This window comes from Ambystoma mexicanum, chromosome 11 (assembly GCF_040938575.1).
Source record: "Ambystoma mexicanum isolate Mex_15411 chromosome 11, UKY_AmexF1_1, whole genome shotgun sequence".
Taxonomy (NCBI): domain Eukaryota; kingdom Metazoa; phylum Chordata; class Amphibia; order Caudata; family Ambystomatidae; genus Ambystoma; species Ambystoma mexicanum.
The window spans coordinates 1,062,743,505-1,062,769,640 of record NC_090934.1 but is presented as its reverse complement, the minus strand read 5'-3'; the positions used below and the strand labels follow the sequence as shown (position 1 = coordinate 1,062,769,640).

Genomic DNA, 26,136 nt, shown 5'->3' with positions numbered 1-26,136 from the left:
AGACCATGTGGGCTTCGGTCACAGATTGGGACAGAATACACTCGCCTGCACCAAGGGCTGGGGCGACCCCCCGTACGGGCCCGAGGCCAGCTGCCCTGAGCTTTGTGCTCCCCGACCACGGTCTCAGATCAGACGTGGTGACCTGCTGAATTTAAGCATGTTACTAAGCAGAGGAAAAGGAACTAACCAAGATTCCCTCAGTAACGACCAGTGAAAAGGGAAGAGCCCAGCAGCGAATCCCCATTCAGCAGCAGGCATGGGAAATGTGGCGTACAGAAGACTGACTCAAGTCCTTCTGATTGAGTCTCACCACGCAGATGGTGTTAGGCCGATAGCGGCCTCTTGCACACCGGGATCAGGTCTTCTTGGAGTCAGGTTGCTTGGGAATGCGGCCCAAAGCGTGTGGTAAACTCTGTCGAAGGCTAAATACGGGCGCGAGACTGGTGGCCAACAAGTACCGTAAGGGAAAGTTGAAGAGAGTTCAAGAGGGTGTGAAACGGTTGAGCGGTAAACTGGTGGGGTCTGTGCAGTCCACCCACAGGATTCAACACGGCAGGCAGGTTGGTCACCTGGAACGGTAGAGGCCCTTGCGGGTCTGCGGCCCAGGCACATCCAGCCCCAGCAGGGCGCATTTCCTCTGTATCAGTGCAACACGACCGGCTGGGAAGGCCCCCGGGGGCAGGTGGCTCTCTGCTCCAGCAGAGTGTGTTACAGCCCCCTGACAGCAGTTTTGCTGTGTCCACGGGGCTGAGGGAGATAGACCGCCACCGGGCCCTTATCCGGCAACTGTCCTGGCCCCTCTTGGGGGTCGCTAGAGTGGCCACGGGAGATGGGGCTCCCGATGCGACTGTGGTGGACTGCACTCAACACGCCCCAACCACATCGTGCTGCCGGACGGGGAGGCCCACAAAGGGTGCCAGGGGTCTGAGGTGGTGTCGGTTAACGACCCGACCTGTCTGGAAACACTGACTAAGGAGTATAACGCCTGCCCGAGTCAGAGGGATGAATGAAACCCTGTAATGTAATGACGTTGAGGGCCGGTGCTCAGCGATTGCAGTGGCATCCTGTCGCGGTGGGCCCTCCACCGACCCATCTCGCCCACTCTGTCAGAGAGATGATGCATGAGCGTGTGTGATAGGACCCGATAGATGGTGAAATCAGCCTGGTGGAGGTCCGTAGCGGTCCTGATGTGTAAATCGGTCATCCGACCTGGGTATAGGGGCAAAAGACTAATCAAATGATATAGTAGCTGGTTCTCTCCGAAGTTTCCCTCAGGATAGCTGGCGCACGCAAACCCCAGTTTTATCTAGCAAAGCGAATGATTAGAGGTCTTGTGGCCAAAATTATCTCAAATTACTCTCAAACTTTAAAGAGGTATGAAGCCCGGATTGCTGCGTGGAGCCAGGTATTGTATGAAAGTGCTCAGTGGGCAACTTTTGGTAAGCTTAACAGTCGCTGCGGGATGAACCGCACCCGGGGTTAAGGCGCATCATGCTCCTCAGTCCCCAGAAACGGTGTTGGTTGATATAGACAGCAGGATGGTGGCCATGGTAGTCGGAATCCGCTAAGAAGTGTATAACAACTCACCTGTCGAATCAACTAGCCCTGAAAATGGATGGCACTAGAGCATCAGGCCCATACCAGGCCGGCGCTGAGAGCCGCGGGGGCTAAGTCAGGCGAGTAGGAGGGCTGCTGCGATACGCACAGAAGCCCGGAGCGAGGGCCCGGGTGGAGTCACCGCAGATGCAGATCTTGGTTTAGTAGCACATATTAAAACGAGAACTTTGAAGGATGAAGTGGAGAAGGGTTCCATGTGAACAGAAGTTGAAAATGGGTCAGTCAGTCCTAAGAGATGGGCGAGCGCCGTTCGGAAGGGATGGGCTATGGCCTCCATTGCCCTCAGCCGATCGACAGGAAGTCGGGTTTAGATCCCCGAACCCAGAGTGGCAGAGACGGGCGCCCTTGCGGCATCCAGTGCGGTAACGCAAATGATCTCAGAGAAGCCTGCGGGAGCCGCACAGAGTTATTTTCTTTTCTTTGTGAAGGGCAGGGCACCCTGGAATGGGTTTGCCCCGAGAAAGGGGCCCCAAGCTTTGGAAAGCGTTGCTGTTCCGGTGGCGTCCGGTGAGCTCTCGCTGGTCCTTGAAAATCTGGGTGAGATTTTGTAAATCTCGCGTCAGGCCGTACCCATACCCGCAGCATGTCTCCACGGCGGACATCCTCTGGCATCTCAGAACAATGTAGGTACGGGAAGTCAGCAAGTTAGATCAGTAACTTCGGGATAAGGATTGGCTCTAAGGGCTGGGTCTGTCGGGCTGGGGCGCGAAGCAGGGCTGGGTGCGCACCATGGCTGGATGAGGCGTCATCTGCCCCCAGGGCGGCTCTGCCTCTCGATGCGAGCCGGGCCCTTCCGGGGGGGGGGGGGGATCACCCCAGCTGCAGTGTTCGCCAATCTCGTTCCCCCTCTGGGGGTTCAGGGTCGGCATTCTGCCTCGGCCGACACCTAGCAGCTGACTTGGAACTGGTGCGGACCAGGGGAATCTGACTGTTTAATTAAAACAAAGCATTGCAAAGGCCCGTGGAGGGTGTTGACGCAATGTGATTTCTGCCAAGTGCTCTGAATGTCAAAGTGAAGAAATTCAATGAAGCGTGGGTAAACGGCTGGGGTAACTATGACCTTTAAGGTAGCCACATGCCTCGTCATCTAATTAGTGATGTGCATGAATGGATGAATGAGATTCCCACTGTCCCTACCTACTATCTAGCGAAACCACAGCCAAGGGAACAAGCTTGGCAGAATCATCTGGGAAAGAAGACCCGGTTGAGCTTGACTCTAGTCTGGCACTATGAAGAGACATGAGAGGTAGGATAAGTGGGAGGCCCTCGGGCCGATAGTGAAATACCACTACTCTTATTGTTTTTCCACTTACCCGGTGAGGCGGGGGGGCGAGCCCCGTGGGGCTCTCGCTTCTGGCTCCAAGCACCTGCCGGGCACGACCCGCTCCGGGGACAGTGGCAGGTGGGGAGTTTGACTGGGGTGGTGCACCCTGTCAAAGGAGAACGCAGGTGCCCTAAGGCGAACTCAAGGAGGACAGAAACCTCCCACGGAGCAGAAGGGCAAAAGCTAGCTTGATCTCGATTTTTCAGTATGAATACAGACCGTGAAAGCGGGGCTTCACGATCCTGCTGACTTTTTGGGTTTCAAGCAGGAAGTATCAGAAAAGTTACCACAGAGATAACTGGCTTGTAGCGGCCAAGCCTTCATAGCGACGTCGCTTTTTAATCCTTCGAGGTCGACACTTCCTATCATTGTGAAACAGAATTCACCGAGCATCGGATTGTTCACCCACTAATAGGGAACGTGAGGTGGATTTAGACAGTCGTGAGACAGGTTAGTTTTACCCTACTGATGATGTGTTGTTGCAATAGTAATCCTGTTCAGTACGAGAGGAACAGCAGGTTCAGACATTTGGTGTGCATGCTTGGCTGAGGAGCCAATGGGGTGAAGCTACCATCTGTGGGATTATGACTGAACGCCTCTACGTCCGAAATCCTCCCCTACCCCGGACTGTGATACTGCAGCGCTGTCTAGCATCGGTTAGCTTAGGATAGCTGGCCTCGGGGCCGTGTGTAGAGCCGCTTGCCTCAGGACTTGAGTGTGGACAGAAGGGGGACACCTCTCACCTGTAGTGCACCGCATGTTTGTGGGGAATCTGGTGCTAAATCATTCATAGACAACCTGATTCTGGTTCAGGGTTTCGTAAGTAGCAGAGCAGCTACCTCGCTGTGATCTATTGGAAGTCATCCTCTGAGCCACGCTTTTGTTGCAAGGTGGCAGCGCCGCCAAGGTTCTCCATCCATCCTCCTGGGGCTTGCGGGGTGCACAGGAAAATACCACCCACCCTAGGGGCGCACCCACGGGGGTGTGCAGGCTGGGTGGGGAACACTCTTCTCACCTTTCCTGGTCAGCCTGGCAGACCAGATGGCCTTGGGCCCGGGCCTTCGAGGTGGTGCCTTAAGCCCACTGACAGGGCAGGGGGAAGAGAGGGTGCAGCCACCCCAGGGCGCGGGTGTTGTACCTAAAGCCTGTGCCCCTGGACAGTGGGGTTGGAGCAGGCCCAGCTGGCCACTGGGCCACATGGCCTGGTAGTAGGCCCAGATGGTCCAAGTTGTGGCTGGTGGACAAGATGGCCCGAGTTGCGGCTGACTTCTGCATTTGTCTCTGGTCGGGTTCCGTAAGCTTAATAGTCGGCGTGGAAGTGTCTCCCCGGCCCGAGTGCGCTGAGGTGGTGCCTTAAGCCCAGGACGGGGAAGAGAGGCAGCAGCTAAAGCACCCACCCCAGAGCACAGGGGTGGGACCTTAAGCCTGTGCCCCTGTGCGGTGGGGGCAGGTACGGCCGCCGGGCCATCTGGCCCGGGGAGTACGCCCACATGGCCAGAGTTGTGGTTGCCGCGGCTGACTCCTGCATTGGTCTACGGTTGGCATGGAAGTGCCACCTTGCTGCCTTCAGGGCGGCCGTGGCGCAAATACAGGCTTTAGTTCAATGGCGTTCGTGGGTTGTTCCAGGTCCTCTGGCAAATATCAACCACGTGTGGTCAGGTCCAAGACAAGGTGCGTGTGTCAAGGGGCGCCCTGAGCGGGTCCCTTTCCTCCGCGTGGGGGTAAATGCGCTCGCAGTGGCCGGCCCCGAGTTCCACAGCGTTTGTGGGTTAGTCCTGGAATGAAAGGCTCTAATGTTGTGGGAGCAGCTCAGGCCAGCGCTCCAGGGCGAAAGCCCCCGGACCCAGTGGTAGTCGCATCGCTTCTCACAGGGAAAAGCTCTAAAGGGGCCCTGCTAAATCTCCAGGGTGGCTGGCGGCGGGGGTGTCCTGTCCTAGGGTGCCCCGTCTCACATCTGGGTTGACTGTCCCTAAGCCCGGTGGTGATCATGGGGAGCCTTGTCTCTCTCTGGAGGGTAAAGCTCTAATGTGGCGGGAGAAGCAATAAGGCGGCCCGGGCCAGAGCTCCAGGATGGCTGGGGCTGCTGCCCCCACTGGCCTTGGGTACCAGCCTTGTGCGTGTGGGTGGAGTCCCCAAGCCTTGCGGTAGTTGCGAGGAGCCCTGGAAGGAGAAGCTTTAAATGAGTCCTGCTAAAGCTCCACGATGGCTGGGGGGGTGCTGGTCCCCCCCCCCCCCAAGCACCCAGCCTTGTGTACCTGTCTCACATGTGGGGCGACTGTCCCTCCCCAGAGGGATAAGCTCCAGGGTGGATCAAAAACCTCTTACATGGAGGGGGGGGGAAACTCTAAGGTGGCCTTGCCAGAGCTCGAGGATGACGATTGTTGCTGGCTCATGCCTTTGGGCACCTGCCTGTGCCCGGTCCTTTGTCAAGTGGGGGGGGCCAAAGGCCCTTCCCATCCAGGCCCATTGGAATGCTTTGACCTACCAGATTACCAGATGGCCGCTCTACGAGCCCGGCCATCTGGTTATTGGCCAGAGGAATGTCTGCAAGGACCAGGCGGCTTGGCTGCTCTGGAAGTTCTGATGGGCGTCAGTTTAAAATGTTTCTCCAGTTGGGTCTATAAGGAGCCCAACGCTTTTGCCGAGAGGTCCCACTCTGTCACTCTGGGTACACAGATGACAAAACGTAGTCTCCTTCCTCCGGATTACTATAGACTGTGTGAGAGGGACCTGTCTGCGCTCCTCTTGGTTCTCGCTGCCCAACCCGGGCTCTATGGTGAAAACCCAGGCCAGCTGGGGGGCGTGCCCCACGCAATGCCCCAGCAGAGACTGGCCTGCTCGGGTTGCTCTTCCGAGCACTCCATAGGATCGATTTGGTGCACTTGGTCTGCTAGTGTTGGACTGCTTGGCCAGCCTCGGCTGTTTCAAGCAATTTGCTTCCACCTGCCTTGGGACCGTGTCAAGGGTGTGCTTCCCTCGGGGAGGGCCCCCTCGTGTGGGCAGCTCTAGAGCGAAGGCTGAGCAGCCCGGCAACTCCCCAGTGGTCAGATCAGACGGGATCCCCTCGCAAGCCACGACACGGCCCCTCCTCCACCAAGCACGTTTCTCGAGCAGTTCGGAACACACGTTGGCTGCTGACCCCCTCTGTCGCCATACCAGTGACAGCCTGCTGGCAAACCCCCCTACCGGTTCAAGTTGTGCCTGGCCTCTCCCTCCCACCCACCCACCACCCTGTGGCAGGGCTGAGCAGGCCCAGCCGCCGGCGCCCTCGTGACCAACCTGTCCGCTCGACCAACACACATTTAGGGATGCTCTTTGGCGCTCGGGTCCTGCAGACAGCCCCAGAGGGTGCAAAGGTTGGCTCTGAGGCAGTCTCGCGGCTCCCCCCCGTTGCCACCCTCCAGTAGGTGCGGCTACCTCATTGATCCTGCCAGTAGCATATGCATGTCTCAAAGATTAAGCCATGCACGTGTAAGTACAAATGACTGGTACAGTGAAACTGCAAATGGCTCATTAAATCAGTTATGGTTCCATTGATCGCGCCATCTGTTACTTGGATAACTGGTAATTCTAGAGCTAATACATGCCGACGAGCGCGGACCTCACGGGATGCATGCATTTATCAGACCAAGACCAATCCGGGCTCGCCCGGCCGCTTTGGTGACTCTAAATAACCTCAGGCCGATCGCACATCCATGTGACCGTGACGATGCATTCAGATCAACTTTCGATGGTACTTTCTGTGCCTACCATGGTGCCCACAGGCAATGGGGAATCAGGATTTGATTCTGGAGAGGGAGCCTGAGAAACGGCTACCACATCAAGGAATGCAGTAGGCGCCCAAATTACCCAATCCCGACTCCGGGAGTTAGTGAAGAAAAATAACAGTACAGGACTCTTTCTAAGGCACTGTAATTAGAATGAGTACAATTTTTAAATCCTTTAACAAGTACCCATTGGAGGGCAAGTCTGGTGCCAGCAGCCGCGGTAATTCCAGCTCCAATAGCATATATTAAAGTTGCTGCAGTTAAAAAGCTTGTAGTTGGATCTTGGGATTGAGCTGGCGTTCTGCCGTGAGGCAAGCTACCACTGCCTGTCCCAGCCCCTGCCTGAGTGTCCTAGGGGTCTGAAGCGTTTACTTTGAAAAAAGTACAGTGTTCAAAGCAGGCTGGTCGCCTGAATACTTAAGATAGGAATAATGGAATGGGACACTGGTTCTATTTTGTTGTTTTTCGGAACTTGGGCTGTGATTAAGAGGGACGGCCGGGGGGATTCGTATTGTGCCGCTAGAGGTGACATTCTTGGACCAGCGCAAGACGAACCAAAGTGAAAGCATTAGCCAATAATGTTTGCATTAATCTACTGTTTTTGGTTGTTGGTCTTCAGGTCTGCCACTCTGCCAAATTGCCCTAGGAGTGCTGTTAACCTCCCGAGGAAAATGTCCATGTCTGTTAGCACGAGTAGGAGGTCGTCGGCAAAGGCCATTGCCTTATGGTCTTCCCTACCGAATGTAATCCCTTTTATTCCCCTCTCCTGTCTAATTCTAGCTAGGAAGGGTTCGAGAAAGTTTGCATACAGGAATGGTGACATGGGCAGCCCTGCTTAGTACCCCTAGTGATCCTTATCACCTGGGAGACATGCCTATTGATAGCCAGCCTGATAAGTGGTGCTCCATAGTTGACTTTGACCAGGTGGACAAGGCCCGAGCCAAACCCCATAACCATCATGGTAGCAAACAAGAATGACCATTTGACTCGGTCAAATGCCTTCTCTGCATCTAGTGCCAACACTCCCTGCCTTCAGGATTGCCCTGTTTGTCTTCTCTATCCGGTGGGATATTCGCCTAATGTTGTCAAACGTTTGTTGCCCCTTGACAAAGCCTGCTTGATCCGGGTGGATCAGGTCAGTGATTACTTTATCCATTCTAGATGTTAGAATTTTTTGTAAAGATTTTGGCATCAAGGTTTATTAGGGCAGTAGGGCGGTAGGAGATACAGAGGGTTTGTTTCTTGTTTGGCTTACGGAAGAGGATTACCTTGGCCTCCTCCATGGACTGGGAGATGCGACCCGTATCGGAGAAGGAGTTGAACAGGGATGTCATTAACGGGACTAATGTGGTATGGAATGCTTTATAGAATGTGGCGGGGTACCCATCCGGGCCTGGGGCTTTATTTGGTTGTTGTGATTGGATCGCTGCACGCACATCGTCTTAGGTAATTGTCCCTTCTAAAGTGTCACGCTGGCTCTGTTCTAATCTTTTTAGCCAGCAAGATTTTGAGAAGGCCTTTTGGAGGTCACTCTGCGGTGCCTCCGCAGAGTAGAGACTTGTGTAGAACTCTGAACGCCTGCAGGATCTCTTCTGTACGTGTGGTTTCCTGTCCCTCCACCATCTGAATGTGGCATATTGTACCTGCCGCCTCCTCCTGCTTAACCTACCTGGCCAAGAGCCTGCCTGTCTTGTTTGCCTGGAAGTAATACTTCTGCCTCAAGAATCGGAGAGATTTTACTGCTTGTTTAGCTAGAAGGATATTGATTTGCCCTTTGATATACCTATACTCCCTCCTGATCATTACCCCCACTATCGGTCTCCATTACCCCTGTTCTAGGTCCACCTAACGGGCCTTCTCCTGTTTGGCTCGAGATGCCTGCTTTGCAAGGAGCATCCCCCACATGGTTGCTTTAAAGGCGTCCCATACTACATGTTCCTGCACCTGCGGGGTCATATTTTCCCCAAAGAAGTTGCGGATGGACTTGTGTATCTCGTCGCAAATTACTGCATCTCTCAGCAGATGTCAGGGGAACCGCCACTTCCAGAGGTCCCGCCACCCTCCCATTGGATTTGTAGCTGCAGGGGGAGTGTGGTTGGGCAGGGCTATGGTTTCCCTTTCTATGATCTGTACTTGGCAAAGCATTGTCTCCGAAACCAATATGTAATCAATTCTTGAGAATGTTCGGTGCACATGTGAGTAGTAAGTATACCCCTTGAAGTCCCGTTTTAGTTCATGCCATGTATCTGCTAATGCCATTCTGTTATGCTAACCTATAGTTTACTAGATGGGCCTTTAGATGTGGGTGTCCTGTCTGCGTTTCTGTCTGTGGAAGGGCGCCACACCAAGTTAAAATCCCGTCAGTATTAGCTGGCTCGTTGTTGACTGGTTTGGCTTCTTCAAAACCCCCTGCAAGTATTCATCCTGCCTTGAGTTGGGGGCGTACACTGTGGCGATTGTGAGAGGCCATCCCCCATTGTAGCTGGACGAAGAGGAATCTACCTTCCTTGTCAGCTTTTGTGCCTGTAATTCCGACATCAGGTAGGTGTCTAAACGCTACTAGGACCCCTCAAGCTTTGCTCTTGTCGTTGGCCTGCAGAACTTGGGGTTATCCTCAACTTCATTCTGTATCTGTCTTGCTTACGGATATCGGTCCCCTGGACCATCACAATGTCGGGCTTGGTATCCTGGAGGAGGTTCTCCAGTTTCTGTCTCTTTAGTCGGTGTGTTTAGTCCTCTAACATTGAGTTTTAGTATTTGGATCCCTACACATACCCCGTTACGTCCTGAGAGTAACCATGTCGAAACGATCCCCCTCCGGCTGGACTCGGCTCAACTTCCCCAGGCCGTAACATCGCCTTCTCCGGCTGGACTCGGCTCAACTTCCCCAAGCCGTAACGTCATCGTAGGTTGCTGGATCTCGTTCCCATCACAGAGAATAACTGTGCGGTGAGAGCCATTCCTCTGCTCTCCCCTGTTTCCAAGATCCGTCATCCCCCTAGCCCCCATCACCCGGAGCCGACCCTTAGGCTGACATTCCCTGTGTAACCCCACCGGGTCTTAACCCTTGTCTCGTGATCCCCCTCGCCACTGCTGTTAAGTGGACCGCCTATTCAGCATGGGGCTTCGGTTGCTATCCCCCCCCGGACCCTACAATTGTTTGTGTCTTGTCTCTGACCTCTCTACTCTTCTCTACGACATTATAACTCACCTGGAAGACAGCAAGCAGAGTCGGCGTCACAGCTGGTCTGGACACGACATAAGGGCACACGGACCAGTGAAGCAACTAGGTCCACGGAACGCCCGCACCAACCACGCGCCCTGCAGAGACGCAGGACGGAGAGTTCAATGCACAAAAACCTAAGGTGAGCAATAACCCCAAGGGAGGGGATTTGGATCAGAGAGAGGTGGGAGTCCACCCATCACAGAACCAGTATCTTAACCCTCCATTCACCCGTTATAGGAGCTACCCAATGTCTGGCACATAACCAAGCAGAGAGGGGTCCGGGATAGCGCTTAGATCTCCATCCAATATCGTGTGGCGCCCCCGTGGATACCAGGTGGGCGTAACAGGCTTCCCAGGTCTGGGCCAGAAAGGGTAACGTCACTTCTCTCCTTGTCGTTCCTTCGATACTTGCTGCCTTTCTCCTCTTCTTGAACTGCTGTGCTTGGATAGCTCTTTCGTCGTGCAGTCTTCCTTCCTCAAACTGTGTTCTTGTGCTACACCTTTTATCCCTGTGGGGAAGAGAAAGGGCACTCGGGTGTGTGTGATTCTGGTCAACTGCTTGACTCTGACTGACGCTTGTATCGGGCCATGTTAGGTAACAGTTCTAGGGTTATTCCGTTGTCTTTCATGGTGTGCCAAAGGGTTCATGTGGAAAAAAAGTGGGGCGGGGGGGTTAAGTGTTTCTGAATTTCCTATGTGGTAGGATGGGGAAATGTGTTGGAAGAAGGGGGGATACCGCGCCCCACACTCAGTGTCCCACTTCCACTCCCTGAGGACCCCCTATCCAGATGTTCCTCCCTCACTGGTCCACCCCCAGGAACTTGATCCAATAGCGATGGTCGTGTCCTGGTACCTGGATGACAGATCTCCGGGGACACCTTCAGGTTTCTCACATAAGGGATTGGTAATACCCTACAAAGTTCTGTGGGATATTTCACTCCTTCCTCTAGAACAGCCTCCCTGTCTCTAAAACTTGAGCAGAACCACCTCCGGTTCCGGAAGCAACTCAAGACCTTCCTTTTTACTTCCGTTTTCTCTCTTCCTGTCCCCTGCTGATGCACCCGACTGCTCTGCATACTGGTCACCCTCTAAACTCGAGCCCAGGCTCCTGCATGTCCAGTTGCCCTCGTACTGCCTCTGGGCTCCCTAGCACTTAAGGGTTTGTATCTGCAACCCTCACAGAAGGGATTGGTAATACCCTACAAAAGGCCTGTGTGATTATATATATACACACATATATATATATATATATATTTAATTCTTTTTATTGTTCAACGGTGGTCTCAACAGTTACAGCAACTTAACCCATCAAGAAACACAAGTCGACAAGCAAAGATAGCATTTACAATAAACATTATATGGACATTTCATCATCTGAGGTAACTCACACAGATAGGTACGGAAGGGGCCCCATATGTCTTTTGGTCGGCTTGCCCCTGGCAAAGTCAAAACAAATTGTTCCTCACATTCATTGATGTATGTAAGTTTGAGGAGGAAAGTGGTCACATTTGGTGGCACAGGCATCTTCCAGGCTTGTAGGATACATTTCTTCGCCACAGCACATGCGAAATTAAATAGCCTCCTGGTTTTCTCCAAGCACTTGCCAATGTCTCTGAATAAGTATTTGTGGGGGGATCTGTGTAATTTCGGTCAATATTTCGGCCACCTCTCCCCAGAATCTCAGGAGAGCAGGACATTTCCAGTACATGTGAAAGGAGTCCGCATGTTGGGCCCCACACTTGGGGCACTCCCCCCCCCCCATGGTCCGCAACAAATTTTGCCATTTTAGCTGGCGTGTAGTGTAACCTATTTAGGAGTTTAAATTTTATCAAACGTAATCCTGCATTTAATGAAACCTTTTTTGTGAGTGAACAATATCTGCTCCATTTGTCCTCCGAGATAGGTATTTGCAAGTCTGTCTCCCATTTGTCCTTGACCCGGTTCACCAAGGGGGTGTGGGCCTGTACTGCCCCATATAGTTTAGAAATGCCTAGCCCAGCCTTCATGGTGATGAGTTGTGTGCAGGGGTGTTGAGGAGGTTCATCTGGGAACAATGGCCATCTTTTCTGAAATGCGGCCCTTACTCTGTAGCATTGTAGAATTATGAGTGGCCCGCCCCCATCGCTCTAGTAAAGTCCTCTCTGGTTGCAAATTTACCATCTATAAACATATCGCCCATCTTCATTTCCATGTGTGGATCCCAACCTTCCTGGATGCTCACATCCGACATAGGGAGGATGCCCGGAAAATTCCACAAGGGGACCTCTGGGTTATATGGTGTTTCCAGCTTCAGTCGTTTAAATAATGCGCCTCAGGCCCTGACCGTGCAGCTGACCAGATCGTAATCACAGGTGTCTTTGTGACACGAGTTAAATAGGGCCGACTTAATGTCTGCTGGGAATATAGTTTGTGCTTCCACCCAGGAGTGTGGTGTTTCCTCAGGTTCCTCGTACCAGTACTTTGCAAACTGTGCCTGGGCGACCAGGTAATAGAGCTCGAAGTCTGGAGCCGCTATACCTCTGGTGTCATAGGGCTCTGTCATTTTCTCCCACCCAATTCTGGCCGCCTTCCCGTTCCATATAAAGGTTACTACCAGCGACCGTAGTTTCAAGAAAAAATCTCTACCCGGCCATATGGGTATATTTACAAAAAAATATAATAGTTTGGGGAGGGCTATCATCTTGAGTAGGGCTATCCTGCCGTACAGGGATATAGGGAGGTGTCCCCAGATCTGTAACTTGGTGCTCAATGTTTGCAGCGCCTTCTCATTGTTGTCCGCGTAGAGGGTTTGCCTGGTCCTAGACACTAACATCCCGAGATATCTAATGTATTAGTCCGACCATTTAAGGCCGGAGGTGTTTGCAGGGCATTTAGTGTGGGGTGTGAGCGGGAATATTTCCGATTTGGTTATATTAAATGACGTATCCCGAGTAGTCCGCAAACTCATGTATATCAGTTATAATGGGTGTTATCTTTTTTTCTGGTCCGCGTAAAGTGAGATTAGCTGGATACAGCCTTTCATGTTAATTCCCTTATCCCTGTGTCTCAGCCGAACCGTAGCTGCCATAGGCTCAATGGTTAGGGCAAACAAGATGGGCGAGAAGGGACATCCCTGCCGAGTTCCTCTACCCAATTGGAACATCTCAGAAATGGTTCTATTAGTGCAAACTCTGGCGCCCGGAGCAGTATAGAGCAGCCTTACGAATCTGATAAACGCGAGTCCCACCTCAAACGCTTCCAAAACTGTGAAAAGGTAGACCCATGATACAGAATCGAACGCCTTTTCGGCGTCTATGGCTACAGCTGCTGCGCTTCTGCCCGGGTCAATCTGTGCCATTATACTAAATAGTCTGTGGAGGTTCAGCGCGGTGGATATCAGGGGAATGAAGCCATTCTGATTGGGATGGACTAGTGTGGAGACCAGGTGCAACATTGGATTCGCCAGTACCTTAGCAAAAATCTTGGCATCAACATTGATGAGTGAAAGGGGCCTGTATGATGACATGTCACTAGGTAGGCGTCGGGGTTTGGGCAACACAGTAATAATGGCTTCCCTCATCGTCGGGGGTAGTATGCCTCCCTCTAGGGCTTCCTCCCAGGTCTCCAACAATATGGGAATCAGTTCCGTGCGGAACTCCTTATAAAATTCAACCCCCAACCCATCAGAGCCCGGTGCTTTGCCCGACGCTAACCCCAGAATTGCCTCACTCATTTCTTCCGCAGTGACCGGTTGATCTAGTGCCATTTTACTTTCAAGTGGGAGCTGTGGGAGACCCAGCGACGCCAAATATGTTTTAATCTCGGTAGTCGTTTTCCTATCTTTATTTGAGTACAGCGTCTGATAAAATTTGGCAAATTCTCCATTTATACCCTCTTCGCTCGTCTGTACCTCGCCAGCAGCGTTTTGTATGCTAGTGATTGGGTGCGGCAGCCTCTCATGTTTCATCAGGTTAGCCAATGTTCTGCCCGCCTTATTACTCTCACCATATCTACGTGCTCTGGCAGGGGCTGCTATATATATTGTATTTCTCTAGCGGCCAGCTCATTAAAGGTTTGAATATGTTTATTAATATCGGCCAGAACGGCCTTATCGTGTGTACGGCTATACGTCCCTTCAAGGCTGTTCAAGGTATTTTCTAACCCTTCTAGCTCCCTCCTCACTCCCTTCAGGAGGCCAGTGGATTTCGAGATAATTGCCCACCTAGCCCAGACCTTAAAGGTTTCCCATACCGTAGAGACTCGTGTGCCACCAACCCAATGTTATTACTGAAAAACTGTTATTTCATCCCTTAGGGCTTCCACTACACCCGGGTCACCAAGTATCCCACCCGGCATTCGCCATATTCTAGCAGGTCTAGGAGCATCTCTCAGCCTGAGCTCCAGTGTAACAGGGGAATGGTAGGACAGTGTACGGGGCAGGATTTCACAGCTGTGCAGCGTCTCAGAGAGGTTCTGTGATATAAAGAAATAGTCTATTCGTGATTCACTGCCGGGAACGGATGAGTAGTGGGTATAATGTCTAACGTCTGGGTGTGATGTGCGCCATGCATCAATTAATGCCATTTGTGGAAGGAGTTGCCCCAGTGTCAGTGCCATTTTGGTTGGTGTCCTCGTTTTCGTACTGGATCTATCCATCACCGGGTTCAGGGCCATGTTGAAGTCCCCCCCCCATATTATGGAGGAAGCATCTAGTTTGTTGAGGGTCTCATATGTTTAAATAAAAATCCGGATCATCGATGTTGGGGCCATAAGTATTAACCAAAGTAATTTGCCTTCCTGCTATTTTCCCCCACACAATAACAAATCTACCCATTGCATCCACCTTGTGCCCCTTCGCCCAGAACCCCAGCGAGGGATGGATGAGAGTGATGACCCCCGGGGACTGGGACGAATAGCTCGTGCAATATTGCGTCTTTCCCCATTTGGGCATTATTTTCATCTTTACTGCATCCATAGCGCGAGTCTCCTGTAACAACACGATCTGAGGGCAATGTCTAGAAACATAATCATTGACCTTCCTGGCCTTCATCGGGCTATTTAAACCGCTTACATTCCAGGACAGCAGCGGTAATTGCAGCCCCCCTGTGGAAACATTCCCATGTGTAATGACATTTACCATACCATCAACCGATTCCAGTATTCACATGGCGGGAGCAGCAACCGCAACTGTGAGACCACTTAACCTTCACACCCCAACTCGACGATGCAGCCTGTTAACACTCATAACTCGCCCGGTGGGCATTCCTATTGAGTTGGTGGACATTTCCAAAGGGGCAGCCAATGTCGCCACTTGGCCGCCCACGACCGAGGCCCCAGGCTCAGTAGTTACGGAGATCGGTCTAGTCTAGTTGTATCGACTTATATGAAGGAAAGTGAACAAAATACCATTGCGGGGATGGTGTAGCTTCATCCATTTGCCAGGTCTCTTCAGTCTTCTCCAGGATTGAGTCTCGCATTTTTATTCACATTTCGGTCACTAGGAGGCAACGGGATGGAGGCCTCTGCATATGCCATAGCTTCAGCAGGGTTCTCAAAGAAATGGGCCCTCCCTCCGTGCTGGATTCTCATTTTTGCGGGGAACATTAAAGCGTAGGGGACACCACGGAGCCGTAGCTGTCTTTTAACCATCTCATAGGACCTGCGCTGTGATTGTATGTTCGCAGAGAAATCCGGATTGATGTGGATTTTATTTTCCTCGTATTGTAGCGTACCTTTTTCTCTGGACAGTCGGAGTATTGTATCCCTGTCCCTGTAGTTGAGGAGCTGTGCTATGATGGTGTGGGGTGGAGCGCCCGGCCTCGAAGGCGGCGCAAGGGCATGGTGAGCTCTCTCAACAAGGAAGTGGTCCGAGAGGGATCCTGTCCCAGCACAGACTTTAGCAGTTCCTCCACTTGCCTTTCCATGGAGCCCTTGCCGAACGTCTCCGAAACCCCGACTATCCGAAAGTTGTTTCTGCGGGATCTAGATTCAAGATCCTCGCACTTATTCTGGGTTTTGCGCAGTTCGGTTTGAAGTAGAGCTATGTCATGGCCATGTTGTGGGAGTACATCTTCGTTGGACCTTATTCTGTTCCCTACCTCCGTGATGTGCGTGCTTTCCTTTACCACTCTCGCCTTCAGGGAACCAATTGTAGCCACTATGTCGTCCAACTTGACGTTAACAGCCAGGAACCCATTCTGCACGATTGTTGCCAGGTGATCCAAGGGGTCTGTCTCTCGGCGTTCGGATGTTTGTGCCGTCCCCCCCCGTTGTCGCCTGCGGTTGGGAGCTGGCAAAGGAATCCATTGGGCCAGTTTTTTTCCCCCCTGCAACCTTCTTCTCAGTGCGGCCCATTAGCTACCACCACTGGTGTGGGGTGGCTTGTGTTCTCCCACCTATACGTGATGGGTGCCCCGGAGACCAGAGTCTGATGTCAGCAGTTGTATGGGAGGGCGGTGTAGCAGCCTTAGCCCTGTCTGCCAGCAAGGAGCTTGTCACAACACAAAATGAGGGATTTGAGGCTTGGTGCGACCCAGGTATATACTCCCTACCTCGGGTCGTTGTTATTGAGCTCTCGTGACCCTCTCCCGTGCGGGTCACTCACCGCGCCTGCGGCACTCGAGCCAGGCCTCCGCTTCGATGGGGAAGCGCGTCGCTGCAGAGCCTTCGACCGGGTTCCACCTTCCTGGTCTGACGCGGGAGGTCCGCGATCGTGCCTTTTCCCAGGCGGGGGCAGTGATGTAGTGCACTGCAGTCCCTCAGCCGCGCACGGGTGTTGACGTGTTGCCCCTCCAACACTCGGCCGGCCCGCGGCTGCAAGCACCGGGCTCACGTAGATGCCGCGTGGAGCCCTCGGGCGGCCGTGTTGCAGCCCAGCAGTCGCTGCACCTTCACACCCGGATATCTCTGTTGTTTCGGGGCCGCCGTGGACAGCGTTTTCAGGATTCCTTCCTTGGATCTTCCACCGCAGTATTTTATGGCCAACTGTCAATCAACTTCCAGCTGGAAGGATGAATTTGTTGCAAGGATTTTGAACGAGCCGGAGCTCTCCACCTAGGTGGTCATCTTAAACGGGCGCAACAGCGCCCCCAGGTCTGTGTGATATTTGTCTCCTCCCTCTGGAACAGCCCCTCTGCCTCTCTCAAACTTGAGCAGAACCACCTCTGGTTCCAGAAGCAACTCAAGACCTTCCTTTTTGCTTCCGTTTTCGCTCTTCCTCTCCCCTGCTGAGGCACCCAACTGCTCTGCGCACTGGTCACCTGGTCACACTCTGAACTCGGGCCCAGGCCCCTGCATGTTCAGTCGCCCTTGCACTGTCTCCGTGCTCCACAGCACTTAAGGGTCTGTATCTGCAACCCTGTAGTTCCCTTCTCTCTGCACTTATGACCCACCCGCTGACTGCCCTTGTGAGTTAACTGCACTTCCCCCTTCCCTTCTCCCCTGGCACTTCTCCCCTTTCCTTTTCCCTGCACTTGCACAATCTGAATGACACAAGGCATAGTAAGATCGTTATTTTGTCCTTCCTTGTTTCACCCTACAAACACCTGTGTAAAGGCTTGTTATAAATGCCATATCATATCTTACAAAAGGAAAAGGGGGATACTGCGTCTCACCCAAGGATGCCTCATCCCCACTGCCAGAGGGACCCGTACCGAAGTCCCCCTGACACTGCCATCCTTTTGACGTGCTGTCCCAAGGTAGCCCATACAGCTCTTATAGAGGGGTTCTTTCTTAAGTACCTCATTTTGGTCTCAGGGTGATTCAATCACCCTACAAGTGTCTTGCGAAGTAGGCTGCTGGCAGCTGTCATTTAGTTTTTGCTTCAAAAGGGGTACTGTAATATTTACCGCATTAGAAGCGCAATTTACCGTTATGGTAGCCAAAGCATTTTTAAGCTCTTGTCCAAACCATTCCTTGGTCTGCTGTGATTTAGTGAGGCAGAAAACAGCCATTGTGCTGACATGGCCTATTTCTTATCCCAGTTGGGACCTCCCTCTGTGGTTTAAACGTGTGTTGTCTGGTGTCCTGTCACAAACAGGCAAATACAAATCCTGCTTGAGTGGACCCGAGTGTTTTGTGTTTTTTTAGGACCAATCGGATTGGCTGGCCACCAAATTTCCTTACGTCTGCCTGATGTTTGATTTGAAAGATGGCTTAGGTCAGCCCCCACACGGATGTTTTTATATAGAGGAGAGCTTGTGCATTCCTCAGAGATCAGGAGATTCTACTTGAATTGCTGGAGGACTATCACGAAGAGGGGCTGCTGCGTAGGACCACATTTGGCCCCATTGACTGGACCCTGGCTCCTTTGTCCTCCATTCTGGTTTCTCCCTTTGGTTGCTGGAAGTCCTTCCTGGGATTTTCCTTGTCCTCCTCCTGGCCCTCTTTGCTGACAGGACTGACTATCCCGTATTGGGGCCATTTCTGGGTTGTTGCTGTGCTGCCTCCTGTTAAATGCTCCTGGCCCTGAGGCCTCAAGGTAGGGATAATCCAGAAAAGTATCCAAATGTACTGGATACTCCCGTCCCGCGCACACCTTAGTGCTGAAAAGGCAGCCAAAATAAGTAGACAATTGTAATTGTACAGTTATACATTTATAGTCCAACGGTTCACCAGTATAACAATTCAAATGCATGAAAATCAAAGAATTCACTTCCTCTGCAGTTCACTTGTCAAATTTTTCTTGTGTATGTAGGGTCATCAGCACAAAGCGTTTTGGGATGCAAAGTCCCTTCATCAGGTACAATTCACAGTCTTCAATGTAATATAACAGTATGTCAAAACAAATGTCTGTTAAAGTCACAAAACACAAAGTATTTATTGTTTAATACACTAATATTGCCATTTCTCTGTGTTGTAAATACAATGTAAGTTATTCCTATTGCATATATGCCAACCCTCCCGATTAAGGCGGGAAACTCCCGATTTTTGCGTGAAAAATAATGATATTTTTCACGTTCTCCCACCTAAAATTAATCTTTGCCCAATGCATTACTATGGGAAAATCTTTGTCTCCCGATTTTTCTGACTTAATCTCCCGCACAGGTGGGTTGAAATGTTGGCATGTATGCACTGGGTCTTGTTGTTAAAAAGGGACCCATGTGCAAAAAGCGCATATATAAAATGTGTCCTATGTTAGTATGCATGCAATACCAGAATGAAGGATGAAATGACTCCAAACTATATATCCACAAGTTACTGAAACGCAATGCTCTGGGATCCATCCACAATGCGCCACCAAATACCGTAGCTAAAGACGCTAAGAATAAAGCTAGAAATTATATCGATAAGAGGGTTCAGTAACCGCCACAATTGATGTTATGTGTGAGGTTAGCAGTCTGAATTGGACAGAATTACCTCAGCGATCTACGTTGTCAAATATTCACAAGTATATTATGCTTCAGATATCAGCTTTAAGACATAGTAGTACTGACAAATCAGTGTAAATTGGGAGAAACCTGAGGGTATCCTCACTCCTACTCCCCCTGGATCCTCTTCTCAGGTGACCAGGGAAAGGCCATCGCTTTTGGATCCTGATCCTGGGGATGGAGATGCGAGGGAGGATCACCTGGGTGGAGGGTCCTTGGGGAGAGGATGTCCGCAGGCAAGACATGTTACCTTACCCTCCCCCTGCCTTTATAGGTTGTTGCCAATCACATCCTTTCATTCCCCCACCTTCATACCACTCTGGGATGAGGAAGAGGCGACTAGGAGTGGTACACACCAACATACCATTACACCACTCTTGTACTGACAGCTCGACTTTTGCAATAGCCGCCTACCCAATCTATCTTCTTCCACTCTGTGACTCCTCCAGCTAATCCAGAATAGGGCAACAAGACTTATCATTGGCATCAAGCCCAGGGACTGCATCTTGGCTGCCCTAAAAAGTCTTCACTGGCTCCAGGTCGCTTCACGGATTAAATTAAAAACCATCTGTATCATGCACAAGGCTGTCAGGGGCCAGGGACCACACTATCTTCAACTCTCTCTTACTAAATATTCTCCCTCTAGACCTCTGCACTCCGATGGCACCAACTCCTTGTGTCTAAAGCGTTAGGGATGGAGGCTTATTGCTTTCCTCAGCTGGCTCCCTTCTTTGGAACAGCCTCCCCTCCCTCTTCATCTTGAGTGGTATGCTTCGATAGCTTATTAAGGGCAACTACCGTGGACCCAGCAGGGTCAATGGGTCCAAATTTGATGCAATGGGCGGGGAGAGCTAATGAACGGATATCTCGACCATCCGTGGCAAGACTTTCGAGTTTAACATGAAGAAGAGGGTCGGTAGGTACGAATCAGTGTGATGCAGAAATGGGCTTGAGCAGCTATCCAGTACCTCTCAAAGTTAGGGGTGCTGAATCCGCCCCTCGACATTGGGATGGTTAGCATTTCCAATTTCATGCGTATCGCACCAGAGTGCCACTAAAAAGGTATATATGATTCGAGTAAGTGTTGTAAAGAACTCATAACCTGGCCATAGGGGGACATTTAGGAATATGTACAAGAGTTGGGGCAGCACCACCATCTTGAGGATGGCGATCTTACCAGCCAGAGTGATTGGCGTATTTAATATTTTTTTTAGGTATTTTAATTGTTTCCCATCCCTGTTGCCCTGTGGGCGCTTTAAAACAGTATTTACTTCCTATATCAGTGCCTAACAAGCGTACATAAATAAATACCAGCAATGCACGGGCCACCTGGCTCTGAAATGAAGGTGAAGTTCATGTGATGGCTAGTGGGTGACTGAAATTGCAAAAACACACACACCTCTCTCCCGTCCCTCCCCCCGGTGTATTGTAAGTACTCATTTGAACTGTGTCTGTTTTAAGTGTAATCCTATATGAAAGCATATACATGTGTAGCGTATTCTCTTGTGATGTCTGATAGAAGTAACTGTACCTCACCACCAGCCTCGCCCCTCCACCCCTGCCTCTTGAGTGAAGCCTTATAGCTCTGCAACAGATACCCATAACAGTTTGGTCGTTTAGTTGGTACCCTATCTTTTATAGGTGGGGTCACAACCCTCGCCAGAGTACCGTGGAATAATCTTCCTAACATGGACTGGGAGGCAGAAACACTTTAACTTGTTCTAGATAACAAGTAGGATTAGTGCCTAGAAGGTAGCACTGTCATTAAGTGCAGAAAACAGAGTCACTTAGACTCGGGCTCTCAGCATCTGATGAAAGGAAACGCCTCACTGCTATAGCATAAATACTGAATGCCTGTGAACAGAGCTCTCAAATTTCCTGTGGCCTTGCCTTTCTTTCACATCGCCTAAACAATTGCCAACACGTGTTTCGCTCTGTATGATCTCTTCCTTTACAAGGATCTCAAGTAAGCTTCTTCAGGGCAGTTATAGTTCAATATACGACCATTTCTGTCTATTTGAATCACATTTTAATTTCATTTCAAATCAATTCAATCACCCTTATTTATATTTCCATTCTTCATGTTTTTGGTTCATTCGATTAATATGAAAATCCTGAACCTCCTTATTTAAGAGTTCAAGATAGTGTGGTGGCTGGCGTGTACTATGGCAATCCTGTAGGATCCGTCCCATCTATTTTTACTTGGAATACTGGGACTTGTAATTTTACTTACTTTGAAATGGGAAAGAAAATACTACATGTCCCAAAATCCAAAGTGTAAAAAACAGGACTGGATGTCCTCATGATGGCTACTGGAAACCCGAAAGCTCTGGGAGAATTCCAACAACACTCACACTTCCATACAGAGTACCTCTAGGGCACTTCAAAGAGGATAATGGCTCAGTCTCCTACCAACACGGGAAACAGTCCCTCTCCCTCCCCACCCAGCTTGAAAACAGAAATAGCCTCTCTGGAAACTGGAAATTCGAACACAAGATCTGCAAGAAGCTGATCTGGGAAAGTCGCTACAAACCCAGTCTCACTGACCTTTCGTACGGACATCCTAAGACAACCAGAGTTTGACAGGACATGCCCAGAAGGGCCACTAGAAAAGGCCCCACCTTCACTTTACCTTGGCCTCATTGTCCTTTGTCATCCCAGTCAAAAACAGGCACCCAGCACACTCACAATCACCAATACAGCAGGGGTACAGCTTGAGACTATGTTGGGCCAAAGTGGAAGCCAGAGTCCTAAACATAGCATGCACCCCCTGGGTGAGAATCCTTTGCCATTCCAGATAAAATCAAGAACCCAACACCCTCACAATACATACTTTTCCATGCTGATTGCACCAGTATATGCCAGTATTCACATGTATTCCTTCACACAGTATTCATGTTTGCTTCATGCATAATGCCAGTAATGATACTATAAGAAAACATGCCCACCATGGCTCTGCCACACACTTCTGTTAGCTTTGCCTTTACAAATGTCTTCTCATAACAAGAAAACATGTCCAACTGGCTGCACAATTCAGGCGAATATAGATGCGTAATAACGCTCATCACGTTTGCTGTACCCTTGATGCCCAGTTACAAAAGTCACACCATAGTAAAAATTGGCTTGACTGGCTGACCTAGATGCCAGTCTAGACACAACACTTATCATGCTTGCTTTGTCATAGAATCCAAGTAATCCAAGTAAAAGAAAGAAAAATGGTCATGCCATAGCAAAGAATGGCTAGACTGGGTCCCCCAAAATGTGACTCCAGCCACATAAAAGCACATATCATTCTTTCTTAAAAAAAATAAAATCAACAGCATTTTGTACTGGCATCTATGATGGATACCCATTAAAAAGTGCATCATTATTGCGCTGCTGTCACCAGCTCAAATCAGTTTCCTGGCCTAACACACACACTTTGACTCAACATTCACTTGATTTTTCGCACACAGCATTCACTCACCCATTGCATAAGAGGATCAGAAGTGATCTTCCCATACATACATATCCCCTGCACCTGTTCCAAATAGGCACAGTGAAATGTTTTTTTCCCGATGTGCTTTGAAAAGTGCACCTCTTTTGAAAATCAGGATTTACTTGAAAATGCCCAGAACCCCCTTTGCCTTGCACAGTTGTGTGTTTGGTGGGAAAAGAGCACCTGAATGGGCACAACTATGATGCAAACATTTAAATGGCCTTTGTGCATGGTTCACCACCTTTTTGGCACATGTGAAGTGAATGAACATCACATCAGTTGCACCAATCACGTTTTGAAAATCATGGCATGATGGTTTATCCCTACTGATCACTTCTTTACGCTGTACGTTCATTTTAGAGTGTGTGGTTCGGGGTGTCAGAGGGGAATTAGGAATGGGAAAGGACACCGGGGAAGGAAAGGGTGCATGGGGGTTTTAAAGTTTCTGCAGTCATTAACCCCCGATTTGCTCATGTGCAGGTATTGTGTTAAATACCCTTAGCTCCAGAGCAGATACTATGACTAGAATAGTTAGCCCCAGAGTACGTACTGTGCATGCCATCATTGTCGCAGAGCAGGCATTGTATTGTATTTTATTTATATAGTGTGCCTAGCTCTGAGGCATCTGGGCACATTTCTTGACGTTACATATTCACAGTTACAAACCCCACACTGTAGTGTCTGTAGTTATAAGCTCCAGGGCAGGTATTGTCATATGTAACTGATTAGCGGGTACTGTCTGTGTCAAACGTCATTAGTTCCAGATCAGGTACTGTGTGTGCCGCAGGGCAGGTATTGTCAGATGTAGCTGATGAGTAGGTACGTACTGTATCGGAAGTCATTAGCTCCAGAGCAGGTATTGTGCCTAGGGTCTTTACCATTAGCGCTAGAGAAGGTCGTGTCTGCTGCTATTCATCAGGGTGTTGTTTCTGTGTCTGCTGCCATCAGACCTAAAACAGACTCTGTGCCTGCAGTTATTATCCACAGAAGGGTCATCATTGACCCAGAAAAAGTACCTGATCTGCAGCCATTAGCCCTGGGGCATCATTACTTTCAGATTAGGCACTGGAACAGGTGACAGTAGCACGTCTGCAATCATTAGCCTAGGCAGGTATATCATGTAGGCACTTACAACAGACCACGGTCTGTATAGCTAGCTGCACAGCAGTTACTGTGTCTGCGACCATTCCAGAGCCTGAACTGCACCGTAAACGAGCTTCAGAGCAGCTACTGTGTCTAGAACACCAAACAACAGGCTGCCCCGTGTAATTTACAAACCAGAAGTTTAGAAAGTCACGTACTTACAATGTTTAATTTCAACACGTGGTGACTACATTACAACGAAGTACAGCTCTAGCTGCGGTCTCTTACTTCAACGTGCATTTCCAGTGGTTGCAAAGGGGGCTCCTCTCACCAATATAACAACACAGGAGTGAGAATGAACTGAGTTCATGAAGCAATGCATGTACAATGAATTACAAGCGCTCAATCGCATGCACTCACTCACCTGCTGCTGCCTGGAACTTGAAAAAAAGAAGCTTTTCGTAAACACACATGTAAAGTCACTATGAGCCGAAAGCATTGTATGTTGGATTAAAAGTTTGCCGACAGTTTCTGGAATGCCTTTAAGAACTTTTGACGTATGGACGTTTATACGTAGGACGTCTACGTGCTTAGGAAGAGACTCATGGGGGCTGAGCCTCCACGCCATGCAAAGGCAGTTGTATGTAGTTGCAGGTGGATTTGTTATTCTATTTTGATTTCAGTGAGAATTTCAGTGCAGTTTTTTTTTGTGACAAATTCGGCTGCCAGAAAGTCGCATTTATTTTTCCAACTCCAAGTGGCAGTGGCTATTTGCTGTAGTCACGGGCTTGCACCACAGGCTTTCTCATAGCTCCCAACTCACACGCTTTTGGCGGTGTCACCCGCCTTGTAAACAGTGGACTCACCCGCCAAACCTCATGCACGCCCATTCATTTCAATGGGCCTCTCACCCGCCAAAAGTAAAATCGGGTGTTTTCACCCGCTTTTGCGACATAAATGGTTGAGAGCTATGGCTTTCTACAAAACTTTATTTATTTATTTATTCAGATTTGGCGCTTGTTACAGAAACAATCTTAGTTACAGAGGATACAGTAATTACATACAATACAGAATTTACAGTAGACATATGTACATTAGCAATGCAGTAAGTTTACACATAGCTCTCAACCATTTGTGTCAAAAAGGCGGGTGAAAACCCCCAATTTTAATTTTGGCGGGTGAGAGGCCCATTGAAACGAATGGGCGTGCTGGAGGCTTGGCGGGTGAGTCAGCTGTTTACAAGGCGGGTGACACCCGCCAAAAGCGTGTGAGTTGAGAGCTATGGTTTACATGGATTCCTGTGAGTTTCATACTTATTTTGCAAGGACTGAAGTTTTCAGTTTCCTGCGAAAAATAGGGAGTGAGTTTTCCGCTCTAATGTCTGCTGGAAGAGCGTTCCAGGTCTTGGCTGCAATGTAGGGGAAACTTAGACCTCTGGCTTTGGCTTTTTTGATATGTGGGATGCAGATTAGGTTGGAGTATTGCGTCCTGGTGGGACGGGAGGAGGATGGTTTGAGGATGGTTTCAGATAGATAGGACGGGGCGGAGAGAGAGAGAGACATTTGTGAGTGAGGGTGAGGATTTTGAGAGTGATGGGCTAAGTGCCTGGCCTGGGTGATATGCTCTCTTTTTGGGATACTAAGAGTGGCCCGAAGAGCATTGTTCTGCGTGACTTGTAGTCTGTTTAAGTTTTTGGTTGATGTGCCTGCTAGGAGTGCAGCGTGCATGCCATATTTCGCCCAGCACGGCTTTTACTGTTTGAACAGCAATTAACTCACACAGTTGAGAATAAAGCCCCATGTCGATCCCATTTTTACCACACCCGCCTGCGCATGCTAGCTTCTTTGTCTGCATGTACAGGCTCGCGTGGGCTTGGATGGCTTTGAGGCTGCTGAGCACTCTTGTGCCAGGAATCCACTTTCCAGAGGGCCACAGACAAAAGTATGAAGGTGACGACGGAAAAAACCAAACAAAATGGAGGAGGCCCCCTGGTAACTCGGGCAGGGTCCTCCTCACCTCCCTACCCCCTGGGGAAGGGGGAGGAACAAGGAGAAGCGCGCCAAGCGCTGGGAAAAGCCTGCGAAGGGCGAACAAAAATGGGGGGTGAGCTAAGCCCCATATAAGCAACGGGCAGCCAGGGCAGGGAGTATCCAGCCCCACCGGCAAAGGACGTCGCCCGCCGCAGCAGGAATGAGGATTTCGTTTTTGGTGTGCTGGAAGATGTTCGGGATGTTCCTGGTTCAAGTTTCTGGTGCATGAAAAGGAGAAGATGCATTCGAGGGAAGGGAGTGTTC

General features: G+C 50.3%; 1 protein-coding gene and 1 non-coding gene across 3 annotated transcripts in view; one reads left to right on the top strand and one right to left on the bottom strand.

Annotated features, from left to right (window-relative positions):
* The window catches only part of POLG (DNA polymerase gamma, catalytic subunit), a 1,004,779-nt gene extending 980,493 nt beyond the window's left edge, over window positions 1-24,286 (bottom strand). Inside the window, exon 1 of one of the 2 annotated variants that reach the window (XM_069624312.1) lies at window positions 24,267-24,286. The gene's annotated coding sequence lies outside the window, so the exon portion shown is untranslated. Of the gene's footprint in view, window positions 1-24,064; window positions 24,156-24,266 lie in introns of those variants that run through there. The other variant, XM_069624311.1, reaches the window with a different exon arrangement.
* Window positions 119-3,825, top strand: LOC138505200 (28S ribosomal RNA). The gene has a single exon (XR_011280038.1). It is a non-coding gene; the product is annotated as a 28S ribosomal RNA (ribosomal RNA).
* Window positions 24,287-26,136: the final 1,850 nt, after the last annotated feature.